Source organism: Dasypus novemcinctus, chromosome 8, assembly GCF_030445035.2.
Source record: "Dasypus novemcinctus isolate mDasNov1 chromosome 8, mDasNov1.1.hap2, whole genome shotgun sequence".
NCBI lineage: Eukaryota > Metazoa > Chordata > Mammalia > Cingulata > Dasypodidae > Dasypus > Dasypus novemcinctus.
Window position 1 is genome coordinate 92,809,567 of NC_080680.1, and position 19,136 is coordinate 92,828,702.

Here is a 19,136-nt window from a genome sequence, read left to right on the forward strand (position 1 = left end):
ATACTCTGTTTTGAGGGATGGGACTTGTCCATCATCATTTAGTTAGTTGTCCTGGTTGAGTCCAATGAATTGGACAGTAGGTGTTGGTCACACACTGCTGAGATTCAGGGCTCAACTGGCATATGCAGACTGAAGATTTATGTCTCTGGGGGCATTTATTTAACAGGCATAATGGTAATTATAGGTTCAAATAAAAAGGGTAGAAGAATCATGTGTGGAGAAACGATGAATGAGTCTAACTCTGTTCATTGGTGAAATAAGTTAACATATATTCCAAGGTAAGGCCCACCATTTAAATTTGTTTTTTTGTTTTGTTTTTAGATTTCTATTGAATGTGTAGAAATCATTCCTACTCAGTACTTTTCCCTTATTCCACATGCCTTTTGGAATCATGGATGTTAAAATACTTGTCATTGGGTGACTAATCTGATACCAGAGAAAACCCATCTATTACAGAACAGTCCATCATATATATTTGGACTCAGAGTCTTAGTTTTTTTCTTTACATTAACCATTAGTCTTACCCAAGTGAGCACTTTAGAGAATGATGAATGTCTAGGGAAGCTTGAGGGGTAAGGGGAAAGTCAGGCTATTTTATGAAAGCATGGGTCCAGTGCCTCAGGAAAGTAAAACCATTTGGTTCTGATGGCTACATTGTTAAAATTATGTGAGTATAGTGTGTGAAGTAGTGCTCATATGCATTGTTTAGGCTTCATAATTTGTGGTCTTAATGATGAATGCAGAAAAACTCGATTTATTCAGAATATTGTTTTACACATGGACAGAGTTACAAAAGCACTTTTTGGCAGATAGAAAGGGGATGCCCTCAAAATGCACATGTCTGTGTTTGGGGCCCATGAAACTCAAATCTTATCAGAATTCAGATGCAAGTGGCCTTCTGGTAAGGTAGAGTGGAAACTTTTTTCCATACTCATAGAACATATCGTTTCACTTAAAGTGTGCTAATTGGTCTCTTCTTCACCAGAAGTCAACTGGGCAGGCATGTAGGGAGTAGATTACTGATCTCTGAGCATTGGCATAGGTCTCTGGGCTGGCCCACCCATTTGTCATCTGAAATTCTTGTAAACCATATACTTTTTTTTTTTTTTTTAAGATTTTTATTTATTTATTTCTCTCCCTGTCTCCTCCCCCCCACCCCAGTTGTCTGCTCTCTGTGTCCATTCGCTGTGTGATCCTCTGTGACCGCTTCTATCCTTATCAGCGGCACCGGGCATCTGTGTTTCTTTTTGTTGCGTCATCTTGTTGTGCCAGCTCTCCGTGTGTGCGGCACCATTCTTGGGCAGGCTGCACTTTCGTTCACGCTGGGTGGCTCTCCTTACGGGGCACACTCCTTGCACTTGGGGCTCCTCTACGCGGGGGACACCCCTGTGTGGCACGGCACTCTTTGCGCGCATCAGCACTGCTCATGGGCCAGCTCCACTCAGGTCAGGGAGACCTGGGGTTTGAACCACAGACTTCCCATGTGGTAGGTGGACACCCTATCCGTTGGGCCAAGTCCGCTTCCCTAAACCATGTACTTTGATTTCCAAGTAGAGAAATTATATGGTTCGTTTGTTCAGTCTACATTCACCAGTGGTTGAGCTATGTATTAGGGATACAGGAAAGAATGGGTTCTTGCCCTGTGAAACACACAGTCTAGTGGAGAGAGAGAGAGAGAGACCACCCCAAACATAGGTAAGTACAACAAAGTAGAGGCACAGTGATAGTGATCTGTAGGGTCCAAAAGTTGCCTAGAAATGTTTGGTTCTATTTGGGCTATCAGGTTTGGCTTCAACCAGAAAGGCATCATGAGAGATTGATAGGAAAGGATCTCCCAGGCAGAAGGGGTAGCTTGAGCAAAGTCATAAAAATGTAGAATAACCTGACAGGGTATGGAGCCAGAGAGTTTTGCTCTGTGAATAGATACCCTTGCCCCTGTGCGTAGAAAAAAACTCTTTTCACATTCCTGCCAGTCCTACCCTTGCAAATGTGTTCTAAAATATTTTGAAAGATACTAATGTACTTTTCTAGAGTAGAGCACATAAACTGACATCAGAGCTAGAGACCTGAACACTAAGTGTTTAATATTTTCAGAAGCTGCTACTTGGATTTAGGTGAAGCATGCTGTGTAGCCTTACTCAACCTTGTTACATATTGCCAGATACTACAGAGGAAGAGACCTATTTTAAATTAAGAAATTATTCTCTCTGCTAAGGAGCCATCTGTGCTCTTGGGGAATATTTCAAACTGAGAAATGGGGTCTGTTGTATTTTTTTTATTAAATGGAGAAATAGTGTTTTAATAATACCTTACCCAGACCTTTTTACTAGTTTAGAGTATATTTGGTTTTCTTAGGAAAGTTCTGTTTGTTTTTACTGAGATAATATTTTTGCTTACTTCTGTGAAATAATCAGTGACTTATATATATTTTTGGATACATAATATAAGGTGTTTTAATTTCTTTAAACAAAAATTTAGTTTAATTAAAAAATTGAAGGAAGAAGATGTGACTCAAGCGATTGGGCTTCCGTCCACCATATGGGAGGATCCAGGTTTGATCCCCGGGGCCTCCTAGTAAAGGTGTGCCCGCACAGCAAGCCAGTGCCCCTGCAGTGAGCCAAGTGTCCATGCAGCAAACCACACAGCAAGATGATGACGCAACAAAAAGAGAGATGAAGGAGAGAGTCAAGACGAGACACAACAGAAACCAGGAACTGAGGTGCCGTGAGTGACAGGGAACCTCTCCACATCAGATGTTCCCAGAATTGAATACCGGTGAATCCTAGAGGAGAAAAATGAGTAAAGACAGAAAGAGAAATAGACAAGAAGATCACACACCAAATGGACACAGACAGCAAAAAACAGCAGGGTGGGAGGGAAGCGGTAAGAAAAAAAATTTACACAGTAAAATTGACCTTTTTGGGGGGTTGTGCAATTGAATGAATATAGATTTGTGTAACTACTACCACAATCAAGACACAGAAAAATTTTGAAAACTCCACCCTACTAGCCTTTTGTGGCCATACTTTGCCTTACTTCTAATGCCTAGCATCCACTCATCGGTTTTCTGTTGCTATAATTTTGTCTTTTCAGGAATGCCATATTTATCATATAGTATGTAACCTTTTGAAACTGGCCTTTTCCTCTCAGTCTAATGCATTTGAGATTCATCCAAATTTTTACATGTATCAATAGTACATTCCTTTTCATTGTGGAATAGAATTCCATTATATGTTTCTTGACCCATTCACCTCTTGAAGGATATTTGACTTGTTTCCACTTTTGGGCAATTATGAATAAAGCTGCTATAAACATTTGTATACAAGTTTGTGTATGAACCTAGGAAAACAAGGATACAAATACCTAGGAGTCAGATTGCTGGGTCATATGTACTTTGCTTTTCAAGCAGAGAAATTACTATTTATTCATTCAACTGACACTCACTAACCATTCCTCTTGGTATTGAGTTTTGTATTAGGGATACATAAAAAACAAGTTAGGGGAAGGGGACTTAGCCCAATGGATAGGGTGTCCAGCTACCACATGGAAGGTCCACGGTTCAAACCCCGAGCCTCCTTGACCCGTGTGGACCTGGCCCATGTGCAGTGCTGATGCACACAAGGAGTGCCGTGCCACCCAGGGGTATCCCCTGTGTAGGGGAGCCCCATGCTCAGGGAGTGCTCCCTGTAGGGAGAGCTGCCCAGTGTGAAAGAAAGTGCAGCCTGCCCAAGAATGGTGCCGCACACATGGAGAGCTGGCACAATAAGATGATGCAACAAAAAGAAACACAGATTCCTGGTGCCACTGATAAGGATAGAAGTGGTCACAGAGGAACACACAGCAAATGGACACAGAGAGCAGACAACTGGCGGGGCGGGGGGTGGGCAGGGGAAGGGGAGAGAAATTAAAAAAACAAAAACAAAAAACAAGTTAGCAGCAACCAGCAAGATGACTGCCGTGTAAGGAGCTCCTAGGGTCCGCTCATGCTACAGGGCAGTTAGTAATCACCTAGAACTGTCTAAAGCACCTGTTTGGGGACTCAAGGAGACCAGAATAGCATCCTGCAACATCCTTGAAAGAATAGAAGGAGGACACTGCCCATCTGCAGAGAAGATTCGTGAGTACTCCACACCATGGAGGCTGGCACCCATCCTCCACTGGCAGCACAAGCCATCTCAGGAGCTATTCCGCATCCAGAATTGGAAGCTCTACTTTTCAAAAAACGGGGGAGGAAGAGACGGTTGGACACCAACCTCACCTGCTAATTAGTAAATTCGGCAGGCTAAAGTATAATCCTAAGAACAGCTAAAGTTTGAACCGGTCCAAGTCAGAAAGAGGAGAGTAGCCGCCATTTTATCTCCACCCCCAGCATAAGGAGAAACAGGTGACTGAACATCATCACAGTGCTGGTAGGGATGGGCTTCTTTCCATCCAGATCAGATTGAAGCTCTAGCATAAGCCCCAGCCCTACCTCCTGCAGAGGAAGCTGCAGGGGCCTGTGCCAGCTTCTACAGGAAAATACAGGCCATGCCGTGGAGGCCAGTGATATCCTACTTTGAAAGCGCAAGCTGCCTTAGAAGCTATTCTGTGACTGAAATTGGAAGCTTCATTTCCCAAAAACAGGAGAGGAAGATACCACCACTGATTTTAGCTACTGATTAGTAAATTTGGCTGACTAACATATAACCCTAAGAACAGCTTAAGTTTGAACCTGTCCAAGATGGAAAGAGGCCAGCAAGTGCCATTTTGACTCTGCCCCCAGCATGAGGGGAAGCCAGGCTGACTGAAAATCACAATGATGGTAGACACCGATTTCTTTCACCCAGATTGTCTTGCAGCCCTAGCCTAGGCTTCAGCTCCATCTCTAGCAGGGAGTAAGCTGGTGGGCACTGCACCAACCTCTCACTTAACTACAGAAACATTGATCTAGCACAGACTGAATAGTGGGATGTCTACCAGGGCAACTGTGGTCATTTTGGACCCCGATGACACAGATTACTGCCCACACCTGTAACTCAGTCCCCACCCCAGGCAGGGGAGTAAGGGATATGAAGCTTCATCAGTCTCTCTGGGTAACTACAGTCTAGGTCTGCATGACTTGGATTATTACACACAGCTGCAGCTTTGTCCCTACCCCTCGCAAAGGAGAATGTTGGGAGAAGCTTCATCAGTCCCTGGGGGCAATGAGGGCAGCTTGAGTCTACACATATTACAGCACCAACCACATCTTTGGCTCCTACTGTACAACCACCAAAGGAGAAAGGGCAAGAAAGCCCTAAACTAAAGAGAGAAACTGCACCCAGAATAAATACTCTAGTAAGCCAGATGCCAAGGCACCAACAAAAAATTACAATTCACACCAAGAAACAGGAAGATATGAGCCAGTTAGAGGAACAAGGTAAGTTTCCACATGACATAAAGGAGTTGAGACAACTGATCATAGATGTTCAAACAAATCTCCTTATTAAATTCAATGAGATGGCTAAAGAGATTAAGGATATTAAGAAATTAGATGAGCACAAAAAGAGTTTGAAAGCCTACATAAAAAAGTAGCAAATCTTACGGGAATGAAAGGCACAATAAATAAAATTTAAAATACAGTGGAATAATAAAATAGCAAATTTGAGGAGGCAGAAGAAAGAATTGGTGAGCCTCAAAAAATGGCCTCTGAAAGTGAACATACAAAAGAACAGATGAAGAAAAGAATGGAAAAAATTGAACAACGTCTTAGGGAACTAAATGACAGCAAGAGATGTGCAAACATATGTGTCGTGGGTTTCCCAGAAGGAGAAGAGAAGGGAAAAGGGGCAGAAGGAATATTTGAAGAAATAATGGTAGAAAATTTTCCAACCTTTTTGAAGGACATAGATATCCATGTCCAAGAAGCACAACATACTCCCATCCAAATAAATCTGAATAGACCAGCTCCAAGACACATACTCATAAGAATGTCAAATGCCAAAGACAAAGAATTCTGAGAGCAGCAAGAAGAAGGCAATGCATAACATATAAGGGATACCCAGTAAGATTAAGTGCCGATTTCTCATCAGAAACCAAGGGGCAAGAAGACAGTGGTATGATATAGTTACGATACTGCAAGAGAAAAACTTCCAGCCAGGAATGTTATATCCGGCAAGATTGTCTTTCAAAAATGAGGGCGAGTTTAGGATATTTACAGATAAACAGAAACTGAGAGAGTTTGTAATGAAGAGACCAGCTTTGCAGGAAATACTAAAGGGTATGCTATGGCCTGAAAAGAAAAGACAGGAGAGAGAGGCTTGGAAGAGAGTGTAGAAATGAAGATTATATCAATAAAAGTAACAAAAAATGTCAAAAGAGTGGTGAAATTTTAAAAATGACAGCTAAAACCCAAATATTCAGGAATAAACTTAACCAACAATATAAAGCACTTGTATTTAGAAAACTACAACTCATTGTTAAAAGAAATTTTAAAAGACCTAAATAATTGAAAGAACATTCCATGCTTACAGATTGGAAGACTAAATATCATTAAAATGTCAGTTCTACTCAAATTGATATACAGATTCAATGCAATTCCGATAAAAACTCCATCAGCATTTTTTAAATAAATGGAAAACACAATTATCAAATTTATTTAGAAGGGTAACAGGTCCTGAATAGTCAGAAACATCTTAAAAAGGAGAAGCGAGGTTGGAAGACACTCACTGCCAGACTTTAAATCACATTCCCTCAGTACAGTGGTAAAAACAGCATGGTACTGACATGAAGACAGACACACAGACCAATGGAACCAAATTGATGGTTTAGAAACAGACCCTCACCTCTGTGGTCAAGTGATTTTTGACTAGCATGTCAAACCCACCCAGCTCAGGCAGAACGGTCCATTCAACAAATGGTGCTGAGAGAACTAATATCCATGCCAAAAGAAGGAAAGAGGACCCCTATCTCACACTTGATAACAAAAATTAACTCAAAATGGATAAAAAAACTAATATAAAAGCAAAAACCATAAAGCTTCTAGAAGAAAATGTAGGAAAATACCTTCAAGACCTGCTGGTAGGTTGTGGAGCCTGAAAGGAGATAGGAGGACTGAGATCGACTACTGATATTTAATATATGTAGAAGTTTTTATTAGCTTTACTGTAAAAGTGTGGAAATGAGCAGAGATGATGATAACACATTATAATGATTAATAGCTGGTTTATAAATGGGAATGTGACTGAAAATGGTGGTCTAGGGATGTAAATGCCAAATGACAGACAGCTAGAGAATAATCTAGGGACTGAACAGGACAGTGAGCCCAGAGGTGAATGAGAATTGCGGTTGATAGTACAGATGCAAGAGTGTCCTTGGTAAATTAAAGCAGATGTACATGCATCTAGGCTGCAAATATACTGTGTTGATAAAGTATGCCAGATGTATGCTATGGACCTAGTAATAAACCGATGACATTATCTCATAATCTGTAACAAATGTTCACCATGGTGCAGTGTGTTGATAGAGGGATGTTGAATAGCATAGTAAACCCAGAGGTGGATGAGAATTGCGGTTGATGGTACAGATGCAAGAGTGTCCTTGGTAAGCTAAAGCAGATGTACATGAGTCTAGGCCAAAGATGCAGTGTGTTGATAAAGTATGCCTAATGGACGCTATGGACCTGGTAATAATCTGGTGGTATTATCTCATAATCTGTAACAGATATTCCACCACAGTGTGGTGTGTTGATAGAGGGGTGTTGTTTGGGAATTCTGCACATGTGCATGATTATTCTGTAAGTTTACAACTTCCATCCTAAGAATATATTTAAAAAATAATAATAGAGTGGGTTGGGGGAAAAATTCACCAAATGTAAAGTAAGGACTATAGTTAGTAATAAGATTTTGATGATATTCTTTCATAATTTCCAACAAATGTCTCACAACAACACAAGGTGGTGGTGATGCGTTAATGTATAGGACCTTGTATGATGTTATGCATGTTTACTTTGTAAGTTCACAACTTTTACTATACACTTATTGTTGTATGTTCATGTATAAATGATGTAATAGAGTGGGTTGGGGAAAATAGTTAGTAGTAATATTTTGAGGATGCTGTTTATTTATTGATTCATTTATTTTTAAAGATTTATTTTTTATTTACTCCCCCCCCCCAGTTGTCTGCTCTCTGTGTGTTCTGTGACTGCTTCTATCCTTATCAGCAGCACCAGGAATCTGTGTTTCTTTTTTGTTGCATCATCTTGTGTCAGCTCTCCATGTGTGCGGCACCGTTTTTGGGCAGGCCGCACTTTCTTTTGCACTGGGCAGCCCTCCTTACGGGGCACACTCCTTGCGCGTGGGGCTTCCCTATGCAGGGGACACCCCTGTATGGCACAGCACTCCTCGCACGCATCAGCACTGGTCATGGGCCAACTCCACACGGGTCAAGGAGGCCCGTGGTTTGAACCGTGGGCCTCCCATGTGGTAGGTGGACACCCTATCCACTGGGCCAAGTCTGCTTCCCTGAGGATACTCTTTAATAGCTAGTTAAAATGTTTTACAACAATGCAAGTATCAGTGGTAAGGTGAGGTAAAATAAAAATAATTATATATAAAAGTTAGTATATGTTTAACTTTATTAAAAAATTGCTATAGGGAAGCGGGATGTGGCTCAGGAGATTAGGCTTCTGCCTACCACATGAGAAGTCCTGGGTTTCAGTTCCTGATGCCTCCTGGAGAAGGTGAGCTGGCATGATGGGCAGGCACAGTGAGCTGACTCAACAAGATGATTCAACAAAGAGGCACAAAGAGGAAAGACAATGAGAGACACAACAAAGCAGGGAGCTGAGGTGACTCAGGCGGTTGAGTGCCTCTCTCCAACATGGGAGGTCCCATGTTGAGCAGACACACAGAGAGCAGTCAGAACCCACAAACATTGGGGCAGGGGGGATGAATAAATAAAACTTTTAAAAAAATTTTGCTGTAGTTGTACCATTTTTGCATTATCATCAGCTATATGTTTCAGTTGCTCTGCAGCTTCACCATTATTTGGTATTTTCGTTTTAGTCATTCTCATGTATAATGATATTTCATTGTGATTTTTTTTTTTAAAGATTTATTTCTCTCCCCTTCCCCCCCCCCCCCCCCCGCCCCTGTTGTCTGCTCTCTGTCCATTCACTGTGTGTATTCTTCTGTGCCCGCTTGCATTCTTGTCAGCGGCATCAGGAATCTGTGTCTCTTTTTGTTGTGTCATCTTGCTGCATCAGCTCTCCGTGTGTGTGGCGCCGCTCCTGGGCAGACTGTGCTTTTTTCCCATGTAGGGTGGCTCTCCTTGCAGGGTGTATTCCTTGCACATGGGGCTCCCCTATGTGGGGGACACCCCTGCGTGGCACAGCACTCCTTGTGAGCATCAGTACTTCACTTGGGCCAGCTCACCACATGGGTCAGGAAGTCCTGGGTTTGAAGCCTGGACCTCCCATGTGGTAGGTGGACACTCTTATCAGTTGAGCCAAATCCACTTCCCTCATTGTGATTTTAATTTATATTTTTCTAATGGCTAATGATGCTGATAATTTTTTCATATGCCTATATTCTCTATGATGAGATGTCTGTTCACGTATTTTGCCTATTTTTAAATTGGGTTATTTTCTTATTGTTAAGTTTTGAGAATACCTTGTACATTCTAGATTCAGGGCATTTTTTGGACTTTCTTTACACAAGTTAAATGACTAAAGATGGAAAAGAGATACCATTTCTAGTTATTGAAATGGGTTGCTTATATTTACAGCTAATTTTTAAGATACAGTTTATGCCTTATACATTTTTACCACTCTCAGTCCTTTTCCTTAATAGCAACCTGTACTTAGGACACAAAGGGTTTTCTCACAATTCCATAATGCCTTGTGGGATTTAGGAACGTTAAGCAATTGCATTGATACATAGTGATCTAGACCTCTGTAATCCTCTCCCTAGATATAAATTGCTCTTTTGGGGAAGCCGTCATAGCTCAATTGATAGAGCATCCGCCTACCACATGGGAGTTCCAGGGTTCAAACCCAGCGCCTTCTGTCCTGTGTGGTGAGCTGGCCCATGCACGGCACTGCTGTGCACAAGGACTGCACCGCACGTGAAAAAAGCGCAGCCCACCAAGAAGTGGCACCATACACAAGGACTGCTGATGCAGCAAGATGATGCAACAAAAAGAGACAACAGATTCCCGGTACTGCCAAGAATGCAAAAGGACAAAGAACATACAGCGAATGGACACAGAGAGCAGACAGGGGGCAGAGAAGGGGAGAGAAATAAATAATAAAAATTAATCTTTTTTAAAAAATTGCTCTTTTGACTGCAAGAAAGGATTAGTGTATGGCATAATGAGTGGGGGAAGGGTAGGATTAGATGACAGAGAATTAGGCTAAGGCTTCTTCATATAGGACCATATATGGGCCATAGATTTTTTTTCAAGTGCAAAAGGAAGTTATTAGAATGTTTGGAGCAGAAGAATTTTTAAGGACCCCTCTGACTACATTGTAGAGTGGATTGTAGGGAGCCCAAGAGAAAATAGGGAGACCAGTTAGTATACTAGATTATCATCTAAGTGAAAAATGATGGTGGCTTAAACAAGTGTTGGTAGTGATAGAGATAGCATGTAGATAGATTTGAGATCTTTTTTGGAGGGAGAATTGATAGAATTTCCTTCAGTTTTACAACTGAATGGATACTGGTTTCATTTATTAAAATGGAGATTACCCAAGAAACATGTTGATGTGGGGGATAGAAGTAGAATCTACAGTTCCGTTTGATGTTGATAAATTTGAGTTGCCTGTTAGAAAGCCAAATAGAAATATTTAATAGTTTAAATATAAAAGTCTGAAGCTCAAGGGAGAATTTTTAGTTGAAGATAAACTTTTGGGAATTATTACAATATAGGTGGAAGGCTGAAATCACCTAAGCAATGAATATTGGTAGAAAAAAGATCTAAGGACTAACCCTCAGGGACATACCAACATTTAGAAGACCCAAAGAGGAGTCAATAAAAGAGTCTGAGAAACTAATGGTCTGAAAGAAAGAAGGCCAGGAAAGTGGGATCCTGGAAACTAAGGAAAGGAAGTATTTCAAAAGGGAGAAAATTCAGTGGCATGTCCAATTTCTTTAATTCACCCACCAAACATTCCTGAGTGTTTTCACTGTATTAAACCCCATGGATAGCTCCAGTAATGATTAGGACAGGTGAAGTGCCTATCTTTATAGAGTTTATGTCTATATTTTAAATATTTCAGTATGAAGCTATATAGGGATTCTGAGGGACCATCTATATTCCATTCTGATCTTCAAATTTCAGAAAGCTGCCTTGAATTTGCCTTAACACTCATGATGATTCTGTAGTACTCTCAATTTCTGTGAAAATCCATCAACTTACTGGAATAATTTTGATGTACAAATTCATGTGATCCAGAATAGCAATCATTCACTGTTAGAGATACATAGGTTATTTAAAGGCCAGACCAAATTCAGAGTCAGCTGTGGTATAAAGGTTCCTTAACAAACATGTGCAAATGAGGAGGAGGAACTAGTTTCTCCCTAACATCCCCCCTGACTGTGGAATATGACGACTTCATAATCTAAGACCAAGTAATCAGAGAAGTCACAAAAAATGACTGGATATATAATACATCAACCCTCAAAGTTAGTAACATCCTTTATAATGAGAAACCTGGATATCCAAATCAACCTCTTATTCAGTGTCTGATGGAAGCACAGAATTTTGACTGTTGAAAGCCACACTAATGGAAGTTTCTAGGAGTCTCCTTGGAATAAATAAAAAAAACAATTGTATACGTACGTACTTAGTAAAGGAGATTTTGACAACTCTGATTTAACTGTTTAGTATGATTGTACTGTATGTGTTTTCACTTCTCTAATAGAGGCCTATAAATTAAGCTCAAATTCATGGAAGAGATTTCTAATAAAAACTATGGTTCCTGGGAGGAGAAATAATGATCATCATCAATTTAACTACATTTTTTCAGCCACATCTTTTATGTCTAGTACTCTGTAGTCTTTTACATATTTTAATCTCTGCATTCTCTCAGCAGTCCTGTAAAGTTTGATATTTGTATCTTATTTATAAAGAGATGAGGTAACTGAAACTCAGAAAGATTGAGTTACCTAAGGTCACATGGCTAAAATACTGACAAGCTGAGATGCAGACTGAGGGTTACTTTTGCTTTTCATTTTGTACTTACAGTAAACAAACAAACAAAAACTTCAAGGGCATCATAATTGCAAAAGCTGAATAAATTTTTGTCTTCTAACCCAGGAAGTATTCTCCAAACCATAGGTAGATGTGAAGGAAGCAGTCAGGCTACTGAGAAAAGAACCAGATATGGGAAGCTATTATAAAAAGGTGGCTTTCTAAACATGACTGGTAGGCAAACCCAATAGGCCCTAGGCATGCAAGAGTTAAATGCTCACACAGCTGAATCGTATCCCTTTCTCACAGGCATTCGAAAACTTTAGAATTTATGGGGCACTTACTCATATATTCCTATTTAGTCCTCAGGAATTTTAAGATTCATGTCCTTATTTTACTGATGGGTATCCCGAGACAAAAGGTGGTGATATAATAATGGTAATATTAATTTATTGAGTATTTACTGTGTTCCAGGAACTTTACTTGAATTAACTCTGTTCTAGGTATGTTACATGTATTAATTCTGTTCTAAGCATGTTACATGTATTAACTCAGTTAACATTCACAGCAACCTTATGAGACATAGGTATCATTGTTAACCATATTTTATGGGTGAGGCAGCAGAGGCATAGAGGAATTAAGGAGTATGGTCAAATGTTTAGTAAATGTCAAAGCTGAGATTTGAATCCAGACACTTTGACCTCATGCTCTTAACCACTATGCTATATTACTTTTTTTCAAAATAAATTTTTTATTTAAAAAGTTGTAGGTTTACAGAAAAATGCTGAAAATATAAAGTTCCCACATATCCCCACTCATACAGTTTTCCTTATTAACCTTTGCGTTAGTTTGATAACTTTTTTACAATTGATGGACCTATATTGTAATTCTACCATTAACTATAATCCGTAGTTTACATTATGTTCAATATGTATTACTTTTTTTTCCCCACAAATAAGACGTTTTATTTGTCACTTTTATAAGGCTGAATTTTAAACAGATTCTTGGATTGGTGGCTCATATCCATCAGCTCATTCACCTTTAGCCTGTCTCATCTCCAGTTGCTTTTCCAGAACTGCTGTCTTCACTGTGAAGCTCCATGAGTTTTCCCAGTTCAAACTTGGGTTCCTTCAGCATTTTTACTTTTCTATCAAACACATCATGGGGAGGAAAGATAGACTGGCAAGCCTCTTCTGTGTCTTTACCAATGCTGTCTGGAATCAATTTATTGGCCATTTCTTTTAAGTCATTTGTGTGCACCTCTCCAGTCATGATTTCACTCATCTTTTGGATTTGGCGGACCTGTTGATGCTGGGCATATGAGGTCTTATGAATCTGATAGTTGCGTTTTTTAGTAAAACCTACACAGAACAGACGAAGCAAATAACCATCGGTAGTTTTGACATCAGCATGTGTTTCAGTCATAGTCTGCCTTTTTTTTTTTTTAAACCATGGAGCACATTTTGTCATGGGTTAGATCCGTGCCATGGAAGTTGGTTAGGCAGTTTTTGCCCTGCACATCCTCAGTAATTAGCTTGAATTTTCTAAATGCAGCTTTATCATTCTGTAGATTAGCAAGGCTTACTTGAAAAACATGACCCTTAAGGCCATCAGATGCAATTTTGGTTCCTTGAGTCCTTGTAACTAGTGTTTTCCCAATATTTCTTACATTGTACATTGCTGGTGCTTTCACATCATACCAATCTTTTTTAGAAAATGGATCGACCGCTTTCTTCTTTGCTCCCTTTTTGCCACCTTTCATAAGGTGCTTGTTCTTGCCAACCACCATGGTGCTTCTCAGAGAGCCAAAAGCTGTGTTACTTTTTGATATAGAGAAAAGTGGCCAGACTGAGATCACAGGCCTAGCTTGTGTAACCCTCACTAACTTTGTGTAAAGACTGGCATATATCTATGGAATGTGGGTCTTGGACTTCTGTTAATGAGTGAGAGATAGGAGGGGAAGTTCATGTGATTATCAATATACAAGAGCATTAGGGTAGCTCAGACAAAGCAATAAACAAAGTCTATGGGGCTAAGGCCCAGTTTACCATCAAAGTATGTGAATGAGGCAGCTTAGCAGCAAAATGTGAAAAAAAAGACTGAGATTTGAGTTACTGTATGCTCAGGACTGATCTAATATGAATCAATTTTCTTATATGCAGTTGTATAGGGCATACTTTCACAAATATATTATGGCTGCTTTAAAGATCTAAATCCAGTTTGCCTGCATTAAAAACATATTGTTTAAAAGGGAGAAGGGAGAATAGTACTCCTCTTAATGCTATACTTGTCAAACCACACTAGGCTCTGAGCATCAAATTTAATATGGTCCTTCTGAGCTGGAACAGGTCCAGAGGGGGAAGGCAGATGATCAGTGTGATGAAGGGACTGGAATTATATGCCATACAAGACAGTTGTCGGGATTAGGGATATTAAATTCCAAAAGCTGTAAAACTCTTGGGAAAAAGGAGGGAGGAGGCTTGTTCAGGCTGGTAATATCTTCTGGTAATGTCTACAGGTTGAATTAAGACCAGTAGTTTTTATTATAGGGAATCATATTTTATTCATATAGGAAGTATTAACACCACTGAATTGCATATTTGAAAGTAGAGAAATGTAGGTTGTGTATAAGTTACCAGGACATTAAAAAAACACACAACAAACCATAAAACTAAACAACACATGTAAACTCTGGAGTGTATACTATAATTATAATACTGGGAAGTAGACTTGGCCCAATGGATAGGGCATCCGCCTACCACATGGGAGGTCCACGGTTCAAACCCCGGGCCTCCTTGACCCATGTGGAGCTGGCCTATGCGCAGTGCTGATGCGTGCAAGGAGTGCCATGCCACGCAGGGGTGTCCCCCGCGTAGGGGAACCCTATGTGCAAGGAATGTGCCTGGTAAGGAGAGCCGCGTAGTGCAAAAGAAAGTGCAGCCTGCCCAAGAATGGTGCCGCACACACGGAGAGCTGACACAACAAGATGACACAACAAAGAGAAACATAGATTCCCAGTGCCGCTGATAAGGATAGAAGCAGTCACAGAAGAACACACAGAGAATGGACAGAAAGAGCAGACAACTGGGGAGGGGGGATAAATTTTTTAAAATCTTAAAAAAAATTTATAATCCTGTATCATCAGTTGTAACTAAGATACCGTACTAAATGCAAAATGTTAATAAAAGGGAGAACTGTGTATAGGGGCTGAAAGTTTTATGGGAACTGTGTACTTTCTGCATGATTTTCCTGTGAATTACTCTAATAAAAAAAATAGTTCTATATTACTGCAGTAATAGTTACTACAGTACAGTTACTCTTTTAAAATACAGTTAAGGGAAACAGATTTAGCTCAACTGATAGAGCATCCGCCTACCATATGGGAGGTCCAGGGTTCAAACCCAGAACCTCCTGACCTGTGTGATGAGCTGACCCATGCACAGTGCTGATGTGCGTAAGGTGTACCATGCCACACAGGACTGTCCCCGCGTAGGGGAACCTCATGCACAAGGAGTGCTCCCCGTAAGGAGAGCTGCCCCACATGAAAAAAGCATAGCCTGCCCAGAAGTGGCGCCACACACACGGAGAGCTGACGCAGCAAGATGATGCAACAAAAAGACACAGAGTCCCGGTTCTGCTGATCAGAATACAAGTGGACCCAGAAGAATGCACAGCAAATGGACACAGAGAGCCCAGGGCCTGGGGGCGGGGGGGTGAAGGGGAGAAAAATAAATCTTAAATGGGGAAGCTAAATATGGATTTTTCTAATGCCCCTTTAGTAATACTAGATTTAGAACTAAATTCTTACACTCATATTGTGTTCTTTCTGCTCTGATCATAGTGGTATCTAACAAGTTTGGCAATTGGGCAATAGTTTAAAGCTCTGAAGTCAGTGTCATAATTTATGGATACAGACATATAGACGTAATCCATCTATCCACTCATTCAACAATATTTACTGAGCACATCCTTTGCTACATCTTAGGATATAAGAGTACATGGGAGGGGCAGTGGACTTGGCCCAGTGGTTAGGGTGTCTGTCTACCACATGGGAGATCTGCAGTTCAAACCCTGGGCCTCCTTGACCTGTGGGGAGCTGGTCCATGCGCAGTGCTGATGCACATAAGGAGTGCCCTGCCACGCAGGTGTGTCCTCCGTGTAGGGGAGCCCCATGCGCAAGGAGTGCGCCCCGTAAGGAGAGCCACCCAGAGCAAAAGAAAGTTCAGTCTGCCCAGGAATGGTGCCGCACACATGGAGAGCTGACACAACAAGATGACACAACAAAGAGAAACACAGAATCCCGTGCCACTGACAACAACAGAATCGGACAAAGAAGACGCAGCAAATAGACACAGAGAACAGACAACGGGGGGGGGGGGGGGGGGGGGTAGGGGTGGGAGAGAAAGAAAGAAATCTTTAAAAAAAAAAAAAGAGTACATGGGACATAGTCTCTGTCCTTGTGAAATTTATATTCCAGGTTCAGAAGGATTAATACCTATTTTTACCACTCAGCAATATAAAGATGTATTCAAACGTGAGTATATATTTACATTAGCCTTTTTTTCTTTTTTGTCTTTGTTTTTCCTAACACAGAAGTAGTGCGTGTTTGTGGAAAGAGATAATAGAGAAGAAGTGTTTTGTTCATTTTCCCTCCTCACTCAGGTAATCACTAGTGCTTCCAAACTTTTATCCATGTGTGTATATGTTCATATGGATATTCATATGGGTTATGGATTTTAGAAATGGTGTCATACCAAACATTGTATTCTACAGTTTTCCCTCACTTTCAAAACTGTTCTATAGAGATGACATAGTGAGTGCCTTGTTTATGAAATATGATGGCATTCATTCCTTAGGCTGGGAGTAGATGACCTCTTGATGCCCCTTTAAGCCCTGCAGTTCTACCCATGTAAAAGAAATTACAGCCTTCTTAGCATCCTTCTACAAAAAAGCAAAGGACTTCCTACTTTCATTTACCATTTTCACAGATGAATTTCTGTTTCCATTACCTGGGGATTGGGGTTCAGAGATATTTTTTCCTCCAAAGACTAAACCCTGTGAGCCTTCTATCTTTTTTCCTCCCCACTGACCCTATTAGGATATTATATGAAAAGTTTTCACTTAACAAGTTTTCACTTGAACCATAATCTGTTCAGAATAGATAAATTGCAAAGACTAATGTTACGAAGTCAGTCTTCCAAATACCGAGACCACACTCAGTATTCTTCAGGTCTTTGTGTCTTTTGATGCTCATTTCTTAGGAAAGCTATCATTTATGATCTTTCACAGTTTTCAGTGCCCAAGTTCAGGGATTTCTAGTGTTCCTTAGGCCTTGGATAGACCATGTCATATCCATGTTGCTTTTTCTACAACTTCTTGAGTCTTCAGTTTGACTATATGTTTGGTACCTTGCCCTTGGGAATTCCTGGAATATTTGCCCTGCCTGTTTTGCTTGTGGAAATGCTTCAGTATAGAAGTGCTGCTATTATCCAGTTAATTTGCTATCATTTCTTCCACTGACATGTGTGACCACATCACAGATCTCTGCCTCTAAGCTATACCCACTGTGGAGCAGGAAACCTGGGTTTGATGCCCATTTCTTTCATGTGTTTATAATCCGTGTGACCTTGAATAAGTCACTTTTATGAGCTTCATTTTCCTCACTTGGAAAATGGAAGTTACTTCACCAAGCAAGCATTTTGGAAAGAGCAGCCTTTAGCAATTGTTTTTTTCCTTTGTATTGATCTCTTGAAATCCAGCTTCTTATATTTTCCTGAAGTTTCCTGATGATGATCAGTGACAAGATTAGTATTAGTGCCATGCCAAGCCATTATTGGAGCATGAGGCAAAGGAAAAGTCTGGTAATACTGATCCTTACTTACTTTACTTACTTATTTATTCTCTCTCCCCTCCCCCCCTCCAGTTGTTTGCTCTCTGTCCATTTGCTGTGTTGTGTTCTTCTATGTCTGCTTGTATTCTAGTCAGCGGCACCTGGAATCTGTGTCTCTTTTGTTGCGTCATCTTGCTGCATCAGCTCTCCATGTGTGCAAGTCCATTCCTGGGCATGCTGCCCTTTTTTTGCGCTGGGTGGCTCTCCTTATGGGGCACACTCCTTGTGCATGGGGCTCCCCCATGGGGGGACACGCCTGCGTTGCACGGCACTCCTTGCGTACATCAGCACTGCGCATGGGCCAGCTCATCACACGGGTCAGGAGGCCCTGGGTTTGAACCTTGTACCTCCCATGTGGTAGATGGATGCCCTATCCATTGGGCCAAATCCGCTTCCCTATTTTAATTTTTGATATTTTTTTAAATCATGAGTTTTCCTCATTTTTATTTTAAAGTACTGATTAAAATATTATTTATATTGATAACTTTTGTTACTCAAATTTTGCACAGAAGCTATAGTCTTGGCCCTGCCTATCATCTTATCCCTCAGCCATTCCCAGGCCATACCCCAGTTTCTCTGCACTGCTGACTGCCCCTTTTGGTACAGCAGTTTGTTTCTTTGTTTCCTTGATTTCCCTGGCATTTTACTGTTTACATTCTCCTTCCCTCTTGAGCATCTTTTTTTCTATCTCGTGTTCTTGTTCTGCCTGATCTTTAAATATAGATAGGTTTTCTTTCAGGGCTCTGTCATAGTCAGATTTCTTCTGCTTATAGGAAAAACTCAATAATCAAAAACTAGTTTAACCCCCAAGTGGAAGTTACTGGAAGGAAACTTGGATAAAATTTAGGCTATATGGAAATAATTGAAGAATTAAGGTTCGAGAGGGATGCCTGCAAAGTCATCCGGATACACAGCAACCACTCTCAGCTCCTCTGAAGACATGTGCTATAGCATCCCTACTTCATTTCACTGCTCAGCATCCCCCACCACCACCACCACATAGAGAAGTATCTCTGCTTTCTGGAATAAGGCCATCCCACTGGTCACATTCACATTTCCAATCATATCAGAGGCTTAATCCCTGAACTGAGAATTT

General features: G+C 40.7%; 1 protein-coding gene and 1 pseudogene across 3 annotated transcripts in view; one reads left to right on the forward strand and one right to left on the reverse strand.

Annotated features, from left to right (window-relative positions):
- The window catches only part of NR6A1 (nuclear receptor subfamily 6 group A member 1), a 266,007-nt gene that overhangs the window by 175,479 nt on the left and 71,392 nt on the right, over positions 1-19,136 (forward strand). The window lies entirely within an intron of this gene.
- Positions 13,143-13,942, reverse strand: LOC101417893 (small ribosomal subunit protein eS1-like; annotated as a pseudogene).